At 40.9% G+C, this 24,951-nt stretch overlaps 1 long non-coding RNA gene across 2 annotated transcripts in view; it reads left to right on the top strand.

The window, feature by feature from the left end:
* The window catches only part of LOC146805297 (uncharacterized), a 29,315-nt gene extending 6,143 nt beyond the window's left edge, over positions 1 to 23,172 (top strand). Inside the window, exon 3 of one of the 2 annotated variants that reach the window (XR_014967446.1) lies at positions 23,059 to 23,172. This is a non-coding gene — a long non-coding RNA (uncharacterized LOC146805297). Of the gene's footprint in view, positions 1 to 1,345; positions 1,561 to 23,058 lie in introns of those variants that run through there. The other variant, XR_014967447.1, reaches the window with a different exon arrangement.
* Positions 23,173 to 24,951: the final 1,779 nt, after the last annotated feature.

Genomic DNA, 24,951 nt, shown 5'->3' with positions numbered 1-24,951 from the left:
ATCAGGAAAAGCCTAGTTATGCATGCTGTATATTGCATAAGATGAATTTCTAACACCTTTCTGTATCGGATTTTAGCACATTTATTAAATATATCCCACCTGATAAATTCCATCCCCTGTGGTGATCAAATTTTACAGGGTGTGATCAATAACGTAACCTCATAACACTCATATTGAGAGTCTATCTCAAAAGTCCAAGTTAGTGACTAATGAGCTGGAAAAACTATTGAATTAAACAACCAATCTGTTTCAAGACACACATCCTGATTATAAGTCAGGCAGAGTGGAATTACCTTATGAAATTCCGCTCTGCCTGTGGGGTGTGGGAGAACCAACTTAATTGTTCCAACTGGTAAAACGGACCATAAAAATTGGTAAAGGATTTGGCTGCAGTTGGAGTAAAGTCTTATTCCCTACTTCTCCTGCCCCATCCCTCACCCTCTACCCCACCCATGGGACAGTGCATACATTTACCACCAGCTCAGAGCAGGTGATACAGGTATGCAGAAAACCCCCAGTTGTGTGGGGAAGGAAACATGCAAGAAGGCTAAACCTTTGGAGCACCCTATAACCATAGGAGTTCCATAGATACAGAGAGGTGCCCAAACATGGGTAAATCAACTTGCGTATTTCCCACACAGTCTCTTTCATGCTACACATAAAATTTAGTTGGAAACAATGGGGCTCCCATATGACTAACAGCATGGATTTGCATGGGATAGCCTCTATGTGTGGTCCCATTGGGATTCAGGCAAACATGATCTGTACCCTATTACTATAATCAGCTGCCACCAACTGATATTAATGTCATAGCCTTGCCACTGTTGTCAAGCATCATGCTGTCATCATGTAGCGGTGACATGGTCTCTTGTAGAAGAGTACAACCCAAGTCTGTAAATGTAACAATAGGGAGCAGTTTGTCACATGGCTTCTGCTACCAGGGACGCTCAACCCTACTGCTTAAACTGAATATCAACTGCTCAGCACTGTGGTGGGAGCAAAGCAACAGAGAATTTTGAAAAGGCAGTAGACCTTTGAGAGAGGTCTTTCAGCAACTGAAAGTTATAAGGGTTTAAGATCACTGTCTTTGGTAAAAGAAGCTTTTTAGAAAATGTCACAATGTCATGAGGTCAGTTTCCAGATGTGTAAACAGCACAAGCAACTTTGATAAGGATAAAAGCAGCCCTGGCAAAGATGCTGAAATAAGACTCACTCCCTTCATCTCCTTGCACGGTCCTTTTGTTTCCATCCATCCATTTTCTCCCTTGCCTTCTCTCCTCTCTTTTTTAGCTCTCTGATTGTGTTGCATTCTCTTTATCGTCCCCTTCCTCTTTCTCTCATGCAGCCTTCCTGTACCTGCTGCAATTAAACTCAAGAAGCTTACGAAAATGACAGAGACACCAGGAGTGGCCCTGGGCTTTCAAAACTGGCCTCCAAGGGCTCCAGCCCACCAGTGATCTGCTTGGTGGGGGAAAAAAACTGTCCAGTCCTGATAAGGAAGAACATTTTATGAATCACTGTTTTGCTGTTGAATGTTATCTTCTCAAATAAACGTCCTCACATTAATGCATGTGCTGTCAAAATTCATTGTTCAGCCCCTCGTTCTGAGCCTCCCATGCAACATTCCTTTGACTTCAAGGCACGCGGAATCAGCCACTGGCTACTGCAGAGCTCAAAGTACACCTCCCCCACCGCCACTCCAGTCCTTTGCATGGCCCAATGAAAGGCCTTGATGAGCTCTGTGAGGAGGGGCACATGAGCAAAAGGGAGCAGAGTTTTGCGATTTAACCCACCCTTAGTGCCCATCTCCTAGACGGAATGCCTCTTTAATCCTAATTCCTGCACCATTTATTCTGGGCAGTAGCATTTCCTTTTTAGCCTAGACTAGTGCATGATCACGAACCTGAAGTGACATCCTGGCAACACACAAGCCCAGAAGACAAGCTGCAAATGTGCAGAAGGTTCTTTTTAAATAGAATTTACCTGTTTGAATTGTTTTATTGAAGTCAATGAATAGTCATATCAATAAACTATTTGAGTACAAAGTCATATTTACCAATCAGAACAAACAACAGAAAAACAGTAGCTGGACAGATGTGTTGGGACTATGACCATAGAGGCTAGGAAGTGAAAAAACATAATTCATATTACTTTGCATACAAAAAGCAGCCCCCCATTAAATCTGATGTTAATGTGATATCACAAAGCAGCAATTTTGGGGCTGTGTATAGTTTTAAAAGTAGTGGCACAATTTTGAGAAATTAAAGTCGATTTCCAATCTCCCCAAAATCCACTCATCACCATTGATTATTTTGCTAATGCATAAAATGTGGGCCCCTTTTCCCTACTCCCTGCAATGGAAATGTCCTAGGTCCCTGAAAAATAAAAGGAGTTAGGATCAATTACAATTTAACAATTACAGTGTAACCCATTTGACTACACAGTAATCGGAATATGGGATTAGGTATATAAATTCTAAAAATTCAAAGCCAAGCTCATATAAATCAGACACAGAATCTTAGTATAAAAATATAGACTTACCAATGGGACTACAAAGAGTCGTACAAAATCCATCCTCAACACCAGGAAGCAAATGAGACATTTTATAGCCACAATACAAAGAATAAGAAACACAGTCTTGTGATTAGATTGAAGGTTTCGATCCTCCTGCCTATACATGAGGTTGTTAAGGAAAATCTATTAAGCCCTATTCTAATCTATGGAATAGGGGAATCCTATTTAAATAAAGAAAGCAAGGAAATGTGTCAGGATAGCAGACCCTCTGTAGAATTTCTCAAAAGGGAAAGAATATAGTATAGCATGAAGGCACACAGCAGAGGTGTCGCAAAGAGGTCTGTATTTCTTAAAGTCTAAAAGGAATCTCTAAAAAAGTTGGAGTTTGCATAATAAGGATACCCACCAAAGAACCTTCTAGAATTACAGGTCACATATCTCATTATGTTCCACCTTACAACAATAAATATTGGCAACTACACTTGTGAGTCCTTTCCTTTGGTCCACACATTCAACACATCCTTGAATTCCTCCTGTCTCCTAATTCCGCATGGACAGTAGTCCTCCCTTGCTTGTTACCACCTCTCATCCTTGCCAAAAATACTCCTTAACTTCACTATCTCTTTCACACAATGTGCATTCTATATTCATTGAATCTCACGACTGCACATGCAGAGGAGAGCAAATCATTGCATCCAAAGCAAACGTTCACACTGTAGGTTTAACATTGGGAAATCCAAATGCTTAAAGCCTCTGGTCATCTTAATGTGGTATACACCTCAATACACAATTAAATGCATGATTATAAGTACGTATACATTAACATTTAGATACATAATACTAGTCAAAGGAATACATTTTCAGTTATAAAATAAATGCATAGTATTATTCAAATGAGCACATGAATTCATGAGAACTAACATTATTCAAACCACACAAATGCAGGTATATATAAAAAACTGCAATTTCTTGTTACTGTAAGGGAAAATATTGATTATGCACACACATGTACATGTCGACATTACAGAGTAAATGCACTTTCTGTATATTAGTGCACCACATCACATTAATAATGTTACATCACATGAGTATATGAGGCAATGTGTAAAAATATGTGTATATATATATATTCACAGAAAAAACCATAGGTTTCAGGCACTTTATAGTTAGGAATTAGCATTTAAAAAACCTCAGAAATTTACTGAAAAAACCATAGGTTTCAGGGGTGTTATAGTTAGCTGGACTTTTCACTTGTACAAAACCATTGAAATTCCCCCGTTATAGTTAGTCAGCTAACTATAACTCGCGCGCCCGCAATGCACTGCTGATGATGTCACATATTACATCACTCATGACATGGTCAGTGACATCACTCATGACATCATTGATGACATCTCAAATGACATCACTGATGACATCACTGATGACATCATCCAGTGAATGTGTGTTTTTCTGAAAATTAAATATGTTTTATATATGTATATCTCAAGGTCGATGGAAGAATAAATGGGTATATAAGTGTCTAAATGGATGATTTGTTTTTGAAAAATTGATTGTGTAACTGACTGATTAAGTGTATCATAGTGAATATATGGCTTAGTGAGTAATGTTTAAATATGTAAATATCTGTATCAGTCGCTCACTTTGTGTATAAGTGGCTGCATGGGTTGGTGAGTAGCTACATGGGTGTCTATATAGGTTATTAGTTGGTTTTTTGAGTATCAGTCTGAGTGTCTGCATGGTTCGGTGGGGGGTATTACGTAGTGCATAGGTGCATGAATGAGTGACTCACTGTTTGTATTTGTTGAAGACAGCATGTGTGCAGGACTGTATGGGTGGATGAGTGTGTGTATGGGTGTGTTAGTGAGTGAATGACTGTCTCAATAGTGTCTTTATGAGTAACTACATATGTTTTAAACTAGTATATGTGACTATTGGTGTATATAAGTGAGTATATGTGAGAGTGAGAGATTGAAAGAGTTCCTGTATGAATAAGTATGTGTTTCTTTAAGTGATTGTTTAAAAGACTAAGTATGTGTAAGTTTCCGTAGAAGTAAGTGTGGTGGTGTGTGTATAACTGTATATGCAAGTAAATGTATGTTTGATTCTTTATTAGCTTGAGTGACTATGTGTGTGAGTAACTCTATGGATGAGTGGCATTGTGTAACAGGATGTATAGGTGTATGAGTACATATGATGAGTGAGTACATGTATGAGTGACTGTATAGGACTGTTGGTGAATGAGTGGATGTGTATGTGGATCTTAGAATTACTGAAGAGGTTGTTGTAACTGGTATTGGTATGTCCATTGTTTTGAAAATTGTAGTCTCTATTTTTGAATGTGTGTATCAAAGGTTATATTAGGGTGAGAGGAGGTCTGCCACTCTATCACAAGGATGATGTCATCGGTGATGTCATCAGTGATGTCATTTGAGATGTCATCAGTGATGTCATCAGTGATGTCACTGACCATGTCATGAGTGATGTAATATGTGACGTCATCAGCAGTGCATTGCGGGCACGCGAGTTATAGTTAGCTGAACTAACTATAACGGGGGAATTTCAATGGTTTTGTACAAGTGAAAAGTCCAGCTAACTATAACACCCCTGAAACCTATGGTTTTTTCAGTGAATTTCTGAGGTTTTTTAAATGCTAATTCCTAACTATAACGTGCCTGAAACCTATGGTTTTTTCTGTGAATTTCAAAGGTTTTTTAAATGCTAATTTCTAACTATGCCTACAGAGATAGGACATGTGAAGAAAGAAGAAAAAATGCACAGAAAGAAAAAAAAGAAGTGCAGAAATAAGCAACAGAAGTCCTCAAAGACGAAGAAAAGTGCAGGAAGAAGGATAACATGCAGAAAGAACAAAAAGAAGAGCAGAAAGAAGCCTTGTTGCAAAATCATCCTGTACCCTCAACTTTTTCAGACGGATACTGGTGGTAACTGAGTCTGACTAACCAGTCCTAGAGCCAGTGATATGTTAAAAGACACTTAGAATACAGTGAAAACACCTACATACACTAGGGAACATTATGCGTTGGGGTCCCCCTGTGATTAGCATGACCTCCTCTGTAAGCCCCTAGTATATAATAGGGCAGGAGGATTAAAACTACCTCTTAAAACAGGCAACAGGGCGTTTTTGCACACGTTAACTCAGGCCCCGTCCCCTCCCTTCACCACTGTGTAAACACGCCCTGTGTCCGTTTTTAGTTGGGAGATTAAGTTCATTTGAATCCTGAGGGTCCCTAGGGTCCAACTAGCCCACTAGGTACCTCCAGTAAGTGCCACAGAGCTGCGTTGCAGAGAGGTGTAAAAAGTGGCACGGCCTGGACCACCTCTCTTCAATGCAGCTCAGTGGCGCTTACTGGAAGCACTTGGTGGGCTAGTTAGCCCCCAGGGGCCCTCAGTATTGAAGGGAAATTATATCCCCAATTTAAAACGTGCCATAGTGCGTGTTTGCACACGTCACCTCAGGCCCCATCCCCTCCCTTCACCACTGTGTAAACGCGCCCTGTGGCTGTTCTAAGTTGAGAGATTAAGTCCCCTTGAATCCTAAAGGTCCCTAGGGTCAAACTAGACCACTAGGTATCTCCAGTAAGCGCCACAGAGCTGCGCTGCAGAGAGATGTAAAAAGGGGCTTGGCCTCAGAACACCTGTCTGCAGCGCAGCTCCCTGGCGCATACTGGAGATGCATGTTGGGCTAGTTGGTCCTCAGGGACCCTCAGTATTGAAGAGGAATTAATTCCCCAACTTACAACTCGCCAGGGGGCGCGTTTGCAGAGTGCTGCAAGGAGGGGGCGTGGCCTCCGGCACGATGCCAGTCTTTTATTTATTTTAATTTTTTAAGAAGGGGGGCTGTGTGGTTCCCCTTCTTATTCTAATTTATTGGCCCTGATGACCCCATCCCCCAGGGCCTGTCTCCTAATTATATTTCTTTGACCCCAATTCCCAGGGCCGGCCACTGTTTTTTATTATTTTTTTAAAAATATATATTTATAGACACACCTAGGACATGCTGGACAAACCGTACATACCTATTACCATGACGATTTGCGTGATATTCATTAAAAGGCAACTATGCATACAATGAATCCACGTGGAATGTATTTACACCACTAGTGAAGCTCTGACATGTCTGATGCCCTACCGTGCCTAATCCCGGTAGACACCCTTGTCGTTTATTTATACAAACATGGGTAGCTATTGACAGGCACATTTAATACACAGGCACACCAAGACATTCAAAGGGGATTCGACAAAAATTCGACCAAAACTATGCAAGAAACCCCCCTCACGGTTAATAAAACACACATCCACTGCCGGATGTGTAATACTTTTTATTTTACTCTCTGGAAAGGGGACGAACATCACTTGAGAGTCACAGCGCGCTCCTGGCAGAGCCCAATGCTGTGTTACACCCACCATTGCCTGCTGAGTGCCACACACCTCTGTGTTTTATTCCACTAGCTAGTGCATATGCTATGACACTCTCTAGCCCATGTGCACTGTAACACCACCCCGTGAATATGTCATGCCACACTTGTCTTCGCACGGGTTATATTGCCCCATCTAACGTGCCTTCCTCGATGCCTATGTTATAACGCACAGTGCTATGCCATACATATTACAATCTGGGATCCATATCTTTGTCACAGTGCATATGCAACGTTACACTCCCCAGCACATATTTTATATTACAACTTTAGACACTAGTTAGGTTACACAACACTGCCCTGTGCATATTACACTCCAAGGCGCATATCGCATAGCACGCGCTAGTGCCTGTGCTATCTCGCGCTCTCCAATGAATCTGTCATTGCGCACAATGTATTGCATATTATATTTCACGCCCGGTTCATCTTATATCACACTTTTTGGTGCATAGTTTATACCATACACTATATCTAGTTTTCATTTTCAATCGTGCTCTCAGGACTATGTTCTATATAACACTGTGTTCACCTACCCTTTTCACGGGCATTACATTTTGCGATAGGGGGTGGAGGGTCAGGGGGTGTTTCTGCCAAGTGAGCCCGGAGTCACAGTCACAAACGTCCTCTTCTTCCTGAATAAAAGTGAGATTATGCTGCATACTTGTTCATATTTTGAGTAGTTCGCACAGACACACGTTTTAAAAACAATAAAGTTCCTAATACCCGCCTTCTCTGAACAGTAAGCTTGCTGCCCCATCCCCCTCCTCCCTATCCTCTGTTGTGTGAATCCATGGACTAGCCTCCTCCCTCCTGCCATGCATGGTCTGATGTGCTGCCACTGCCCTCAATTTAGTATGATGTACCAGTCCACTCCTCCTGCCCTCCATTGCCCAATTCTATGCCCCATCATTGACCTCCTGCTTAAACTCTGTGCTTAGCTTACTGCCCCTATTCTCCTTCCCCCTGCCCTCCGATGTCTTTGTGCATGCCCCTGCTCCATCCTTTCTGCCCACCATGTTCCATGGACCTGCCACTCCTATCTACTCTGAGTGTTCTGTTGAGCTGCCACTCCCCTCCCACCTGCCTAGCATTGTCAGATGACTGTAACCTGTCCCTGCCACCTCCACCCTGCCTGTCCACATGCCATGCCCCTATCCTCTTCCTCCTGTCCTACATGGTCCATTGTACTGCCACACCCTTCTGCTCTCCCTGGTCTGTTGTGCTGCAACTGCTCCTCCTGCCTGCCCCGTGCGGTCTGTTGTGAGGCCCCTTCACCTGAACTTTCTTGTCTGTGCACAGGTCCTGACCCTCCCTTCTATCCTCCATGGTCCTTTGTGCATGCCCCTGCACCCTCCTTCTTGCCCATCATAGCCATTGTGCTGCCACTAACCCTCCCACTTGCCATGCATGGTCTTCTGTGCTGCCATGGCCCCTCCCACCTTCCCTGTGTGGTCAGTTAGCTGCCCCTGACCCCCTCCCACCTTCCCTCCATGGTCTGTGTGTATGCCATCACAGTCTCACTGTTGCTCTTCATGGTGTGTCTTGCTTCTAGTGCCCATCCTGCCTGACCTCCATGGCTATCTTGCTGCTCCTGCCCTGCCCCCTTGCCCCCAGCCCTCTGTTTACATGTGCAGACCCCTACTCCCTCCCTCCTGGCTTGGCTGTTTCATTGTAATGCCCCTGATCCATCCCTCCTGCCCTTTATGGTCTGTTATGCTGCAGCTTTCTCTCCTGGCTGTCCATTATGGTCAGCTAGCTACCATTGCCTCCTGCCCCTCTGTTCTCTGTTGTCCATGTGCATGGTCCTGTCCCCTCCCTCTTGCTTTCTATGGATTGTTGTGCTGCACTCCCGTCCTGCATGCCCTGTGTGGTGTATTGTGCTGCTGCAAACCCTGATGCCTGCCCTGCAGGGTCAGTTTGGTGCACCTCTACATGTCCCTCCTGTCCTCTGTTATCCAAGTCCATGTCCCTACCCCATTTCCTTCCATGATCCAATGTACCATACTTGCGAACATTTTGAACTTGGTTAGAGGGAGATTTTGAAAAAAAACTGGGGTATTGATTTTCCCCTTTGAGTTACATTGAAAAAGAGGAGATTGTAGACAGGAGACAGATCAAATAAAGCCCATTTGAGCTTAAAAACATTGGACTTTTCCTGGCTGAATCGGGTCTGTTGGCATGTATGGTTGTACTACCATTGCCTCTTCCTTCTGCCCACAATGGTCTATTACATTGCCACAGCCTCTCTTGCAAGTCCTGTATTGTTGGTTTGTTGCCCCTGCCCCCCTTTCCACTGCCCTCCATAGTCTGTTGTGCTGCCACGGCCCTTCCTGCCTGCTCAGTGTGGTTAAATTGTTGCCTTTGCACCCTCCTACCTGCCTTCAATTTTCAGAGTCCGTGCCCCTGGCCTCTGCCTCTCAACAGTATCCTAATGAACAACTAGATTGCTAACATTCTATATTTATTACAAAAGTGTGGAACGCCTGACGTCATCTTGATGTAATCAAAACTGTAATACCTAGAGCATTTCCTTTAGGAAATTACATATATGAGAGGGTCTTATTGGCATCAAAATTATGGTTAGTGCTCTATAAGACTAAAATAAGGACATATTTTCTGAGTTTTCAAATAGCGACAAAGCACTTTTAAATTATTTGTTATCTTTATGTTTTTTTATCCAGTTGACCACTTGATTAAATGTTACACTTAGGGGAGAGGATGTGGTGTTACTTCCAGAACTGCAGACTGGGGAACCAGGTTGGAGTTTCTGCTTCAGCTCGATATTCTGTGATTCTGGTCAAATCACTTAGTCTCCCCATGTCTACAACCAAAATGAATTTGTTCTTGTGTGATGTAACCAATGCTCATGTAAAGCACTCCAATACCTGACAAGTCTGCACTATATAACACTGCAAAAACACAAAATAATAAGTGTTTTGCACACTTCTGTCATTGGGCTATATTTGGGCTACGTCTGGGTGATTTTGGGCTACATTTGGGCTCTTTTGTCTCTGGTGGCCATCTTGGGAGACTTATTTGTTATGAAGTTTCCTAATTTCCTCATTTACTGCAGTCTCCTCAGTAGGAAATGCTTTCAGTTTTTTACTTTGATTCCATCATGAAGGCATTCAGATGTGTCACACATTTGCCATAAATTCTGAATGTTAGCACTCTTTTTGCTCATTAGATCACTGTAATAAAGCTACTGCTCACCAGGGAAAACTGCTGCTGGTATTGAAAGTGCATGTTTCAGTCTGCAAGTCAGAATTTTTTTATGAAATAGAAGAGAATTAGAGAAGTCACTCAAAATGTGCCCTAATTTTTCTTTCTGCAGCACTAATCATACTTTTTATGGAAAAATGAACCCCCTCATTTTGTTCCTTTTTAAATTAAATGTTTTAAGAGTTACCACTTTAATCCAAGCAAGATGGCTTCAGGTGTGCCATACGTTTATCATAAGTAGGACTGTTAGCGCTCTAGTTGTTATTTGGAACACTCTGGGAAGCTGCAGTAGAACACAAAGGAATCAACTGACAGTCTCTGCCCTTGTTGGATGTACATGTTTTACTGAGAATGTCAGACTTCATTCTCGCATGACTGAGAAAGATAATGTGAATTTACAGAAAATAAGCTCTCAGTTTAGCTTATAGATCACCTTCCAAACCTATGTTGGAAAAGCATGAGAAAATATTTTTCTCTCAATCATGATATCCCAGCAGAAGGCTTTTTCACATGGTGAAATCACCTTAGAACATACCACAATTCCTAAAATGAGTATGGTACCATCAACAAATGATTTATAATGTAACTAAAGTCTTAAAACCTTCTATTAACTGCAATGCTTTTTAATGAGGTGCTATCATGTATATTGGTCCCAAGATGGCTGCCAACACTTCTTGGATGAAGTGCTGACAGCCAATCAGATCTCAGGATGAGATGTGTGGTTAGGCTCCGCCCACATATATATATGATTTTACTTTTGATTTTCTCAGGAACTACTGTACAGATTGACACCAGACCTGCAAAAGGCACTTCCCTGACCTGAGGACTACTTCTCTGCCAAATTTCAAGTAATTCTGTTCAGCCGTTCGGGCTGTACCTTGGACTAAAGGTCTCTATGGAAAATTGCATGGGGAAAACGCGTTTTGGGACCCCCTTTTTTCTCGGCCCCCGCTTGACGAATCCCCCCGAGACTTTCAGGGTAGGAGCGGAGTGGAGCGCCCCACCTATTTTGAAAATTTCGCGAGAATTCGTCAACCGGCGCCAAAGTTATTCCAAATAGAATGTTGCGGATTTCCTATGGAAACACGGTCCTAACTATAACTATCTACTGGCGACCGCCAGTAGATAATATATATATATATATATATTCACTTAAAAAACCATAGGTTTCACACACGTTATAGTTAGGAATTAGCATTTAAAAAACCTTGCAAATTCACTGAAAAAACCATAGGTTTCACACATGTTATAGTTAGCTGGAAATTTCACTTGTAAATAACCATTGAAATTCCCCCGTTATAGTTAGTTCAGCTAACTATAACTCGCGCGACCGCAACTCTATCACAGGGATGATGTCATCAGTGATGTCATTTGAGATGTCATCAGTGATGTCATGAGTGATGTCACTGACCATGTCATGAGTGATGTAATATGTGACGTCATCTGCAGTGGATTGCGGTCGCGTGAGTTATAGTTAGCTGAACTAACTATAACAGGGGAATTTCAATGGTTTTTTACGAGTGAAATGTCCAGCTAACTATAACATGTGTGAAACCTATGTTTTTTTCAGTGAATTTGCAAGGTTTTTTAAATGCTAATTCCTAACTATAACGTGTGTGAAAGCTATGGTTTTTTAAGTGAATTTGCAAGGTTTTTTAAATGCTAATTTCTAACTATAACCTGTGTGAAACCTATGTTTTTTTTAGTGAATTTGTAAGGTTTTTTAAATGCTAATTTATGTATGTATTATTATATTTTTTATATATTTATTTTACATTAAACTACCTATGTATATAGTTATAGATTGACTGTATCCTGTAATATGGAATGGCTCAGCTCTTTTTTTGAATTTGGATAAAGTTGAACAGCATAGTTAATATCTTCTATAAACTTATAAACAGTTTAAAATGTTTTTTTTTTTAAGGGTTTTCAGGGTTTTTTTTTGGGATCTTAGGGGTCTTTCATGGTCCCCCTGAGAAGGCCTAGGGGGTCAGGGACTCTATACCCTGCCCCCTTTTCACGTTCTCCACTTGTGTTTTTAGCTCTCTTCTGCCTCTAAAACTCAAAATGGCGGCAGGGGGGTGCGCACACCGTGCGCGCACCCCGCAATTTTTTGAAAAAAAATAAAATGTTTTTTTCACCCTTCGGGGTCCTTCAGGGACCCCCTGACAAAGGCTAGGGGGTCAGGAACTCTCTACCCTGTCCCCTTTTCACGTTCTCCACCTTTCTTTTTCACTGTCACACACAAAAAGGCGTCCGACACTTCCTGATTTCGACCGATTGGAATGTTGACTGACATCTAACCACCAATCAGAATTACGCTCGCTGACATTTGGTGCGCGCACCGTGCGAGCACCGTGCGTGCACGGTGCGCGCATATAGATATTTATGTACTTTTAACTGCAATTTTCTCAGGAACTACTGAACATATATATATATACATATATATATATATGGGTAGAGCCAAAATTACACTGCTCCAGTTACATGAATGAATATCAAGTATCAAGAACAGGACAGTAAACACACACTGCTGTAAATTACCCATTTTTAAAGTAGCAGCGGCTGACCTATATAAGACACCTTCTTTTGCTTTGAGAAGTTCTACTTAGGACAAATTCCTAGTCTATACTGTCATCCCCAAATTCTTTTGTTGTTTGAAGGAACAAATGTCACCAAAAAGCACAATTTACTTGGGTTGATATGGGTTTATTGAAAAATAACATTGTCAGCTTTAGACTCCTCTAATACTTAGAAAGTAACCTTTATTTTCTATCAGTTATTTAAAGGCCCATCAGCATTCAATATAATTGGCATCAAATCATTTTTGTATGCAACTAACTTGACTCTGACCTACTGAGCCAGAGGATTTCTTTTTACCCTATACCAACCACATGCTCTCCCTTTTCCAACTTTGTCCTCAACTAAAGCTCCCACTTGTAAAGAACCCATTAGGACCACTGACACACATGTCTCGAAAGTGGGCAGTAAAAATGGACACCAGAACAGATCCAATAGGACAGGAGATACCAAGTGGTTTCAGAATCAATCAAGGTTTCTCATTTAATAATTTTCTTTTATTTTGTTTCTTTTAATCATTTTTATATTTCCCCACATCTTTTTGTATTTTTTTAATCACTTTAATCTACATTCTCATATTCCTTAATCTTGTTTTTTCCTATCTTCTTTGTTTCCTTGTTTCGAAAATAGAGTATATGTAAACCCAGGCAACCTAGGTGATATCTTGTTACCCAGTTAAAAGTTTCAAAGAATCACAAAGGGTAAGTATTAGATTTGTACGTAGTTTGGAAACATCACCTTCACTGTAGACAGGTGTTGCAAAAATACAAATGTTGAATTGCTTTAAATCTGCTTATGTATTATCTCATCTACAATCTTTGTAGACCTGTATGGTTAAATGAATGCAGGAATTTGAGAATTTAATAATTTGTATGTCAAAATGATTTCTGAGTAGTCAAAATATGTTGTTTACAATTCTGTTGGTCAAAAAATACATCAACATTATCCATGGTGTCATGGGACCTTTTTGTGGCAAAAGAAGGTTCACAAAGCCCACACTGTATTTCAGTGAAACTTTAAGGTCCTTAGTTATCCATTTGCTTCTTTGTTAGGTCAAGATTGCCTGCATTATTATGTCAAATGATTTTCAAACAATTCTAGAGAATACTCTAATAATTATTTTAAAATGTAGTTTATGTTTTTTAATTCAAATTTTTGAATAAACAAGCAATAGAACAATTCTGTGGCATTGTCTTTCAGATCGCCTTCACAATACACAGCGGTCAGGAATGGCCCTTCCAGGCCCATCGGGGGGAGTACTAATCCACTTTTCATCATTTTAAAAATTCATGCTTCACCGGGGTTTTGCATCAACTAACCCCCATAAGATGTGCAATGCATCTGTGGAAGGGAAGTCTGATGGGGGGGTAGTCGGTAGCAGCACGCAGCTGCCCAGCCACCGTTACTTGCATCCAGGCTGTCCCACACCCAAGGAAGTCCCTGCCTCGTGAACGGGTGAGACCGAGCCCTGTACCCCTCTCCCTCTACAACTCCCAGTCACTCCACCATCCCTCCCCACATCTCCAAGTCGCGCTCTGCCTATTCATCAATCTGCACTCTTTTCAACCAACACTAATTATTTTTATTTAGTTTAGACTGACCCATGCATATACCATGTATAGGTCCTGCTTCAGAGCTGTGCACCGCGGTTGTCTCTCCATAATACCGAATAATGGTAATGGAACTGGAAGATTATTAGACAGTTCCAAGTTAGGAAAAGACCAGGTGCATGAATTTGCCAAGTATCAGGACATATCCAAATCTGCAGTAGTGCACTCACTAATGTTATTGCTGTGTTTTTTTGCAGCGTTTTTCAACTGAAATTATCTAACTTTTCTACCCATCTGGTGCCCATGCCTGGGTATTCTACCAAAATATCATGCTTAAATATAGTGCTGTCTTGACAATATATATACATATCTATGTATTCAAAGTACATAAAAGTGGAGTTACGAATAGTAATTCTATCCAAGTCTATGTATATCTACCTTCTCAATATTGTTTTCGTCAACATTTTGGCTACAATATCCTTGTAGTATTATCATTTTGTGCATGGTAGTCTCACATTCCTGGTTATTGGGCAAGTCATACTGAATGGTTGTATCACCAATCTTGGACTAAAGAAAGAAACCATGAAATAAATAATTTTATCTCTAACAATTAATATACAATTGCAGAATTTCCTGACCCATCTTCGGTTGCTCATACTTCACTTTGTACTAGAACTCATTTTGTTCCAATTTCTCCAAAGTCCTTGAAATTTGCCATAAAAAGCAGGATCTGTCTCCATGCTGACAATTGTTTCATAACTTTGGTGGACTTTGGGAGTTGACCACGGGAGAGATCACACTGCATCTGTATTACCTATTAGGGTCCTGACTGGTGGAACGTGAACCCCATCAGCCATTCACCCCCACAAAACGCTTAACTCTCCACAGTCCTATAGCCTAATGTCACATAGTCTCAACCCACTGCCATCGTGCTTCTCTAATGAAACCAGTACTCCGTTTTTGATGTGTTTCTGTGCTAATCATCATAGCTATTTGTGATGATTTAGAAATAGTGAGGGAACACTAGTGCACACCATTCTAGAGCTACAGATGTGATATGGTCATTCACACAAATAATCTAAATGGCATTCTGGACATTACAGGACACAAGAGACCTGCTGGAAACAGACTAAGACACTGGGTAATTTGGAAAATATAATTTGGTAACCAATTTAATTAATTTCCATACCTCTCAAGTGCCTCATGTTCAAAGCTGTCAGACCATCTTCATGGGACCATCAGGCAAACGCTTTCTACTGGGCCTCAGCCATAGGGGCTGGGGAATATGCTTCTGAAGTTATGGGGTCCATTCTAATTCTGGTCGGCACAATAGGGCAAACACAACCCCTTCTGTACTTGTCTCTCAGTGGTAGGGAATGCAAGCTGTCACAGGCTTCTCAGGGAGGTAGTATAGGGGTGAATTTTGCTTAGAACTCTACAATTAACCAGCAATGCACTAATTGATTGTCCAACCCAGTGCTTGTCTTTTCTAAAAAGGAAATACTTTAATACTCTCAAAAACAAGTAATGCACACACTGCAATATACAGGTTCAAAACTTCATTGGGGCTGGTCCACTGTACCTAGGATTAAAGGTCCTCTTCCCCCATTGTCTCCGAATGAATATATGACATTACAACCCAAACAATTACAACACATGCTTTTACACACGTTTTTTACATCGCAACTACCATTACATTGCATGATTTTACAATGAATGCCATTACCACGCATCTTTCAAAACTACCATTACAACGCATTTCATTACAACATATACCATTACAACGCATACCATCACAACGCATAATACTTTTAGGGCAACAGTAGGGTAAGTGTTGGATAGCGAAGGGGTAAAAATTACTATTCCCATCCACCCCAAAACCCATACCCACCCTAAAACATAAAAATCTCAATTTCTTACATTATAATGCGTTGTAAAAGCATGCTTTGTAATAGTATGTGTTGTAATGGTATGCGTTGTAGTGACATGAGTTTTAATGGCATGCGTTGTAATGGCATGCGATGTAAAGGTAGTTGCGTTGTAACAGTTGCATTGTAAAAGCAGTGCAATGTAACGACTGCGTTGTAATTGATGTTTCCCTCTCCGAACTAGGTGTAAGATATGATACAGTCAGGTTTCAGGAACTGTGACGTGCTACCCCTCTCATTCAGAGTTTGTACGTTCAGTTTTACAGTCTTAGTCCTAGTATGTAAATCTCACCAATGTGAGTCCTTTTCTTCCACTAGTTGCGTTTAATGCTCCGAGCATGTATCTAGTCCCTCTTCACTCCTCCAGAAGGATGACTGGTTGGCTGAATCTGCATTAGCACTCTGGTCCCATTGATGGAAGGTACAGCCTCGGAGGTCCTCACCTAGAGTGTGGCTGGCCGGTGAGCTCTGGCAAAACTGGTGTCTGTAGTCATTTGCAGGCTCTCATCTGGACGCAGGGTGAGTTGGATGGGGTCAGGGCCCATGGGCCAGAAAAGGCTGTTCTCAGGGCGTATATGCAGTGCCATCACCACTTATACTAGGTGATAGAGATTTGGTCTGAACAGATCCAGCTAGCCATCATGGTGATGCAATCCACTTCAATCACACTTCATGACTTGCAGCGACAGGGTCTGCTTTGTTCACAGATATTCAGTGTCACGGCAGTGCATTCCACTAGAACGCCTGCAGTCCAACAGGTACTATGCGGACAACCTCATTCCTTGGTCAAAGACAAAATAGAATTGAAACAACAAGTTGGTCAGCAGATCTTAGTTTATACAAATAACGGAGACATAGGATGTGGGTTGTCTGTCTTTACTTACAGAACTGGTTTGGGTTACTTCTATTTTCATGTGTCTTTTTCAGGCTGTCTTCCAGACACAACCTTTGTGTGGCATGCTGTTCCCCATAGCAGGGTCATCGCAGTAGGAGGAGTCACGGCAGAGTTACAAAGAGGTGTGAACGTCTGCACCTGGCTTTCAAGAGCCACTTAGAACACTGATCAGGAAAAGAGCCAAAAGGCTGTCCTTCCATAAAGGACCCATGATACTCTGAACAAGAGAGTGCGGCCACACCCTTCACCCCCACCTTCTTGCTAATGGGAGAGTTCTGGAAGACTAACCAGCAGCTCATTGCAACAAATGGACCTAGTTGAATGTATAAAGGGAGTCCTTTCTCATCTTTCCCCAATTCGATTGATAGATTTCCTCTCTCCAGCTTCAAACATGTCAGAAATACACTACCACTGCCAGGGAAGACAACCTCATCTCCATCTTGTGCAGATGAATAGGCTAGGAGATTCCAAATGGAACTCATGGACCTCCATTACTCTGGTACATTCATGCATACAATGTATGCACAATGCAAGCCAAACATATACATAGACACAAGAAGCACTGTGATGTAAGCACTATGGACTAGATTAGCGCATAGCAACAGAACTTTACAAGAGTGGGCCAGTTGGCCTCCCCTGCTGTGAAACAGATAAAATGCTCAGGTCACAACTACCAAGTCACAAAACACCATCTGCTGCCACCACTGCTCTACATGCTTAAACCATGACAGGGATAGTGTGCTCTCTGGGTACAGGACAGGCAGCTGGCGGCATGAGTTTTGGGAGGGGCGGTCTTCCCCGCTCTTACCTAACGTCTCGGGGAAGCAATCTCCCACCGCTCTTCAATCGGCCACTGCGGGGTGGCAAACAAAACGGCGTAATTTTTCCAGCACCACCTCTGCTCTTCAATGCAGCCAAATGGCTAGCTAGGCCACTGAGGACAAGTCCAGGACCTCACACTTATCAAAGGACAGACCTAGGCCATCATTCACACAGTAGATTATCATGAGACTGGGGCCAAAATCAGAAAGGAGAATACTAGAATCTTGCAGTTGAGCAGTCATGGCACGGTAACACAACAGTACCCCATGAAGTGACATTTCCATTCCAACAAAAGCACAGAGCCTTTTTTCAACTATTTGTATCCATATTGCATCATCTCGAGCAGTTCATGTAATGTCCTGGTTTATATGCTTGTTAGGTCTAGTGTGGACCGCTTTTGCTGTCTGTGAGACCTTATTCAATCAGTGCATAATGCACTGAGAAGATAGGGCAGCCATTGCTTTCCAAGTGTTGTTCAAACTTTGGATCAGCATACATTACCATCATTTGGAGTCGTAACTGTCAGCCATGATATGCTGTGTTTTTCCATTTTACCGCATGAGTCCACAATACCATGGAGTCACTATCCATGCACCTCCATGTCCTCTGCACACCAACACATCAACACATAGTAAGTTCACTTCTTACGGCCCGATTCCGATGCAGTTGGGACTGGCTCCGACCGTCAAAGCCATTCAGACCACATCGGAATTGCCCGTTCGGATTACTTTCCGACCAAGCCATTTCGATGGGCTCGATCGGAAGGGAATCCGAATCAGTTTTCTGAATGGCCTCCGACGGGCTCGGAGAGCCGGTCTGCCATTGAGAAAGCCCTCAGTAATCCCTCTGCCGGCTCTTTCTGGCCGAAGATTTACGATGGCAGCTTCCCACTGCCTTTCTGTATCGGTCTTTTGGATATGGAAAGTCATTGGGATTCTGTCTTTATGGGCCCATAGCAGGGCCCCCATGGGTACAAGGCCACCAAATGGAGGTCTATGGGGCACCGATGTTGCCCCCCTGTTGATCCCTGAACCCGGTGGCAGGCACCCTGAGGTGCCTGCCATGGGGTGCAGGGAGGAACTGCACCCCTGCTGTTTGCAATGAGAGCATGCATTCTGTTTCGAATGCATGTTCCCATTGTAAAGAATAGGCATCCTACTTCCTGGGCTGCAACCGACGACAGAAGGTTGTTTGTTTCCAGTTCCAAAACGATGTCGGACGGACAGCAGTCCGTCCGACATTGGAATCGTGCCCTTGATAGTAAATGTGAAAAAGACCAGATGGAGTAGCTGAAAAATGTGTGTTCTTACTACTAAATTGGAGGTGTTTAGGGAGGAGAAAGGAGGGCTTTGGGGATTAAGGAGGGTTTGAGGGTTAGTAAAGTGTATAGGGAGGTACATACACCCAGTCACAAAAGGGTAAGCATGTTGCTATTCAAACAGTGCACTTCTAAAGTTAATGCAGAAAATAGTAATAAATTGCATAACACATGGCCAATCAATGGTAATGCAAAACCCCTCCCATACAAAAAAAAAAAGCCGGGATGGACTTATAGGAAATAATTTGATATTAAATTATTTAAAATAGAAATCCATATGATTTAATTTGAAAACATATTTAAAAACATAACATATTCATCATTTAATTATAAAATATTATGCAACCTGTGTTGAAATTTATAAATGAATGTAACACTCACAAACTATACTTCTAAACTTACTGCAGCCAGAAAGGACCCACAACTGTAGTCAATTACTCAAGCACAGAGCTGGAGTAAGTCCAGCACCACACATGTACGACCACTGGTACTGCAACACCCCTCCTATACAAAATAAACCTTGTAGGAAATGAGGTTCAATTAATTAATTAAATTAAAATAGTTAACATACAAATATGCTAAATTTATTGTTAAAACATATCTATTAACTTTTACAAAAAGATAATTAAATTAATTTTAATTAATTGTAGTTTTTTAATTTAAAGTTCAGAAAATTACATTTTATTTAATGTAATATATTTAAATTAATCAAAGATTTAATTCAAAATTAAGTTGATAGTGTTGCAACATATTTTCAAAAATGTTGTTCTACATTTAAATATATATATATATATATATATATATATATATATATATATATATATATATATATATATACATACACACACACACACAATTAATTTATCTTAATATTTAACTTAAAAATATGTTGAGTTATTTTTTTCAAGTTAGATTAACTTTTTTTTTACTTTCCCCAGATCTCCCCCCGACTCGATGGTGGGTGGGAGATCTCCATATGGTACAATATAGGGAAAGCGTAGTAAAAGTATTAAACTTTTAAATAAATTAGTAAGCATATTTTATGTTAAATATTAATGTAAATCAATTATATACACCTGTTTTACATGTAAAACAAAATATACAAATACAATAGTGCTATTAATTAAATGTTTAATTAAAGCGTTAATTCTTTTAAATATTTTTAAGTAACTAAAAATTGTTTTTTAAGTTAATTTCCATCGAAAGTAAAACAAATGATCATACATTATTATACATTAAAGGCAATTATAATTATTAAAAGAGATGTAGAGATTTCATTAAACATTATTTAAACACGTTTTTTAATAAAAAAGTCTCTTGCATCAATTTTTACATGAAAATAAATTATTGGAATTTTATAAGTAGACATGTATAACTTTTAGATTTTTTAATATTAATCTATATGTATTTTTTTTAAACTATTTTAAATATTGTAGCTTATTTTAACATTACTTCCGAGGGGTTTCTATTGTGAGTCCCTACCTCCAGTATTTTCAATAGTAAAGTGTTGAAGCATCAGTGGTTGGCCATGGTTTGTGCCGGACTTACTACTGTTTCTTTGTTGGCAGTAGTAACTCACATTCATAAATTCGTCTCCATCCCCTTCTTCAGGGGATGGAGGAGTGTTAATCTACATGCTTGCATAACTTTGCACTCGGATTATGTGAATAGCCAAAAGAAGTAAAGTTACTCACGATGCAAGAGTAAATTGCTTGTTTAAATTATTTACAAGTGCAAGTTACCTTTCTAAATGTGTTCATTCTTTGTTATTTGAATGGCATTAATTGCACCACAAAGCTCGGAAAAGTTGGAAACAGATTTTTATATGGAGTACAGATGGAGCTTAATTATTTCCTTAAGTTTTGTTAAAATTAGTCATGTTACGGAATGTTAGTGTATACCGCATCAGAAAGGCGTATCATTTATCAGTGAATTCCCCATTTGTGATGCATGCCATTTTGCGCTTCAGAAGATTTGTTGATGCATGCATTCAGCACCGTCAAATTGACACATGCTGCCTACCTGGGTCCACTTACCCACTTCCTGCTACAGTTAGCCTCTTTCTCCTTCCTTCAGCTTTCTTCACAACGTCCTCTGATCCCTCTATGTCAATCCTGTTTGCCCCTTCACTCTCTCTAGTTGGAAGCCTGTCCCTGACGCTCTTTTATTCAGAGAAGGTTTATTTGCGGACTAGCCGTCCAAGCCTAGCAATGACTGAGGCAGTCTGCTGCAGATCAAGCCTAATTCATCATATGAGTACTCCTCTTTTGGTCCTGCTGTAATTGGAAATCACTCTGAATGGTCGCAGCTCATAAAGATCTGTATTTATTGATCATGGAGCAAGGACTCATACATTTATGAAACCAAGCACTTTTGTCTGTTGTTCCAGCCATTCAGTCATGCAGACTTGCAATCATGCAACCTTACAGTAACACTTTCACCTATCCAATCCTATAGTCATAGCCAATTATCTACTCATCCATCTACACAAATATACACACAAACTTAGTGAGTGATAAAAAGCGCTTTCACGTAGAACCCAGAACCACTGGCTTTGTCAATGTTTTCATTTAAAAAAAATAGCTTTTCCACTTTAACCTTAATTTCTTTTTCTTGTCACTGTTCCTATCCTCCCCTGTTCTACTCTTCTTCTCTACTACTTCTATGCTGGGGAATTGTGGAGAGGTCTCCATGTCCTTTAAGCATTACACTTGAATGGATGCTGCTGCTGTCTCTTTTTCTTTCTCGCTCTCACATTATCACATTTTCAGCATTTTTCTTAGTTGTTCCTCTTCTTCCTTCTCTACTTTCCATCTGTCCCATTATCTTTATAATCTCTGTCTGGTGGCCTGCCTTTACACCTCCCCTTATCTGCTCCATTACGTCTAATGTACCCTCTCCATTGTCCCTCTTTCTAGCAGAAGCTCAGGCCACAGTAGAAGTGGAACAAGACTTATTACAGTGTTTCCTTCTCTTCATTCCCATTTCTACTTTTATAAACAACCCTTAATTTTTTTTATCTAGCAATTCCTCAAATGCTGGAAACAAACTGTTCTTTTGAAGGAATCAACCCAACTCCATAAACATGCCCCTGATTTCGATCACAGGCCATTGAGTATTTTTGTCAATTTTTAAGTTGAAACTTAACCCTTCTTTATTTAGGTCATATGTCAACAAGTTGTCCTTAAGTCAACAAGAATTAACCCTCTTGAGGCACTGCGACAAATGGCATCAAAATGGTGTTTGCACCAGCAGAGGGCCTTCAGTTAAACAAATCCCTTCTTTGAAACTCAGTGTGGAGACAAAAATACACAAGCGTTGTGGTCTAGGTGTCTCAAGTTAGGAATGCGGTGCTGTATGTGGTATCTGATAGTTGTAGCTTTTTCATTCCCATTGATTAAATCCCCTTAGATGCTAGTGTAATAGTTGATTACCCTGTTGAAGTAGGACCAGAGGAAAAATGACGCAACAGAGGGCATGTTGATGAAAGATAACACTTTAAATGACATTACTGATCTGATGCATAAGTGACTGATTGGAACTGAATGTCACACCCACGTTTCAGACCCTTTGAGTGAGTGATGGTGTTAGTCCATGGTGGTGGCAGTCACAGTGAGGAGGGCCTCTTTACAAGGATGAGATAATTTGTGCCATTTTTGACTTGAGACTGAAAAGTAATCTAATGACCAAGAAGGCATCCTGGGTTAGACGTGTTTCTTTGTGAGGCACAGATGGTTTGTTGTTACCTGGAAAGGAGGATAAAATTAACGTTGTTCTATATCTTTGCTTTCAGGCAACCACGTTTTTCAGGACTCAGTGGGAGCTGAAGACAGCAAATTTACTAAGTTGAGAGTCCACCTGGTTTTATCAAAACATGCTTATCTGTGAATTAAATTTGGTGATTTCATCCAACTGTTTCTGGTTATGTTATCTGTGTGCTTGCTTAATTGTGACATGAAAAACGCACAATCCAATTCAAAGTAATTCCTGCAGACTTCATTCTGTTGTGTTTGCATGGTTCCCTCCTGATTGGAACAACTAGTTACACTGGGTAAGCTACATAAATTAGTTTGATTCTGAAAGGAATAAGCAAGAGACTTTGGCTCCGGGAAGGTTTCCTAATCTGCTGATGGACCTCATTACAAGTGCCTAAGGCAATCCTAATAGGGACATATACAGGAGTTATCTGCTTCATCAGGATTACAAATTGTGGTGTTTCACTCAGGGGATATTCTGCTTAAAGCAACCTAAATATACCTGTGAAACAGCGAGGAAAAACAAGGGAAACTGGTGCAGAAATCAAGGCTCTCATGTTATTACCTAAAGATTTTAACCATGTTCAATCCTTAACCCTGCAATTACTGAGAGCCCTGTAATAGTAACTCTAGGGATAGGGAAATAAAGGGTATTATTCCAAGCAACTTGTAAGGAGGCCCTATGCTTATCGTCTGTGTGGCAAGTATGTGACTGAGCCTCATGTGTCTCTACACAATGCACCTGTTTAAAGAGAAACCATGAGGGCAAGACATAGGCTACGGAAGTGATCCTTCTCCCGGCATCCTTTGGATATAATAATAAAACCTGAACTCCCACAGTGCTATTTCACATACAAAGATGGACTGAGAAACCAGTTCAGGTAATGAATACTAGGATCTTTGAGTGATTTATATTTAGAGGAAGAGATGTTATAATCTACTGCAAGGAGCCGCCCTCTTTGAAATATCATCTGATTTGATCTCTGCAAACACCCTCCATGACCTACCTGATTTAGTGATCCCAGCACATGCATGGTTCAGGATAAAACACCAGCCTGCAGAAACTGGGTAAATGTTGTTAAGCCGTTTAAGAATCAAGTATAAAGTATGGATTTATAGAAAAAATGAGTCAACAATTAACCTCATTACAAGATCATATATCAGACAAATCAAGCCTCTTGCCTGTCAATAAGCAGACAACTTACCAAGCTGCATGGCAATGGACGCACAAGAAATGAAAACACAAATACAAAACTCCCTCTGCCTTTGATAGAGAGAAAGTTCAAGAGGATGTTGATACTGGTCATTGCCTTGTGACACACTATTATCCTGTATACTTCTCCGTCTATTCACAGAGGAGAATACAGGAAAATAGCATCCCATGGGGACAGTCCAGCCCAAAGTGTTAAGTCAGGTCCTCCCTGGACCAAAACCAAGCACCCTGGGACCAGTTTCTGAGTTTTACCCCTCATCAGCCAGGCTAGCTTGAATCCAGTGGTGTAGCGAGCAAGGGACCGACATCTGGACATAACCTTAGCCACTTAGGGCGCATATAGCAAACCCAAAAAAATAAAAATGATGGGCAGAGTGTTGAAACTTTTCAACCACTCACCCCAATCACAGATCTGGGTTTAATCCATTGTTATTTTGCTTGCCACGTCACCCAGTTTGAACCCAGCCATTTGCAAATCAGTCTTAACCCTGCTCCCCATGAGAATCAAGCCCAGCCCAAATTACCATGTCAGGTCCTCACTGGACCATAAACAAGCATCCTGGGACCGATTTTGGGATATCACCCCTCATTAGCCAGGCTAGCTGAATCTAGTGGCACAGCGAGCAAGGAACCCACGTCTGGGCATAACCTTAGTCACTTAGGGCGCATATAGCAACATCACAAAATAAAAAGATGGACAGAGTAGAACACTCACAGA

The sequence above is a fragment of the Triturus cristatus genome, chromosome 8, assembly GCF_964204655.1.
Source record: "Triturus cristatus chromosome 8, aTriCri1.1, whole genome shotgun sequence".
Taxonomy (NCBI): Eukaryota; Metazoa; Chordata; class Amphibia; order Caudata; family Salamandridae; genus Triturus; species Triturus cristatus.
Note: the sequence above shows the minus strand (reverse complement) of the source record. Positions and strands in the feature narration are given on the sequence as shown.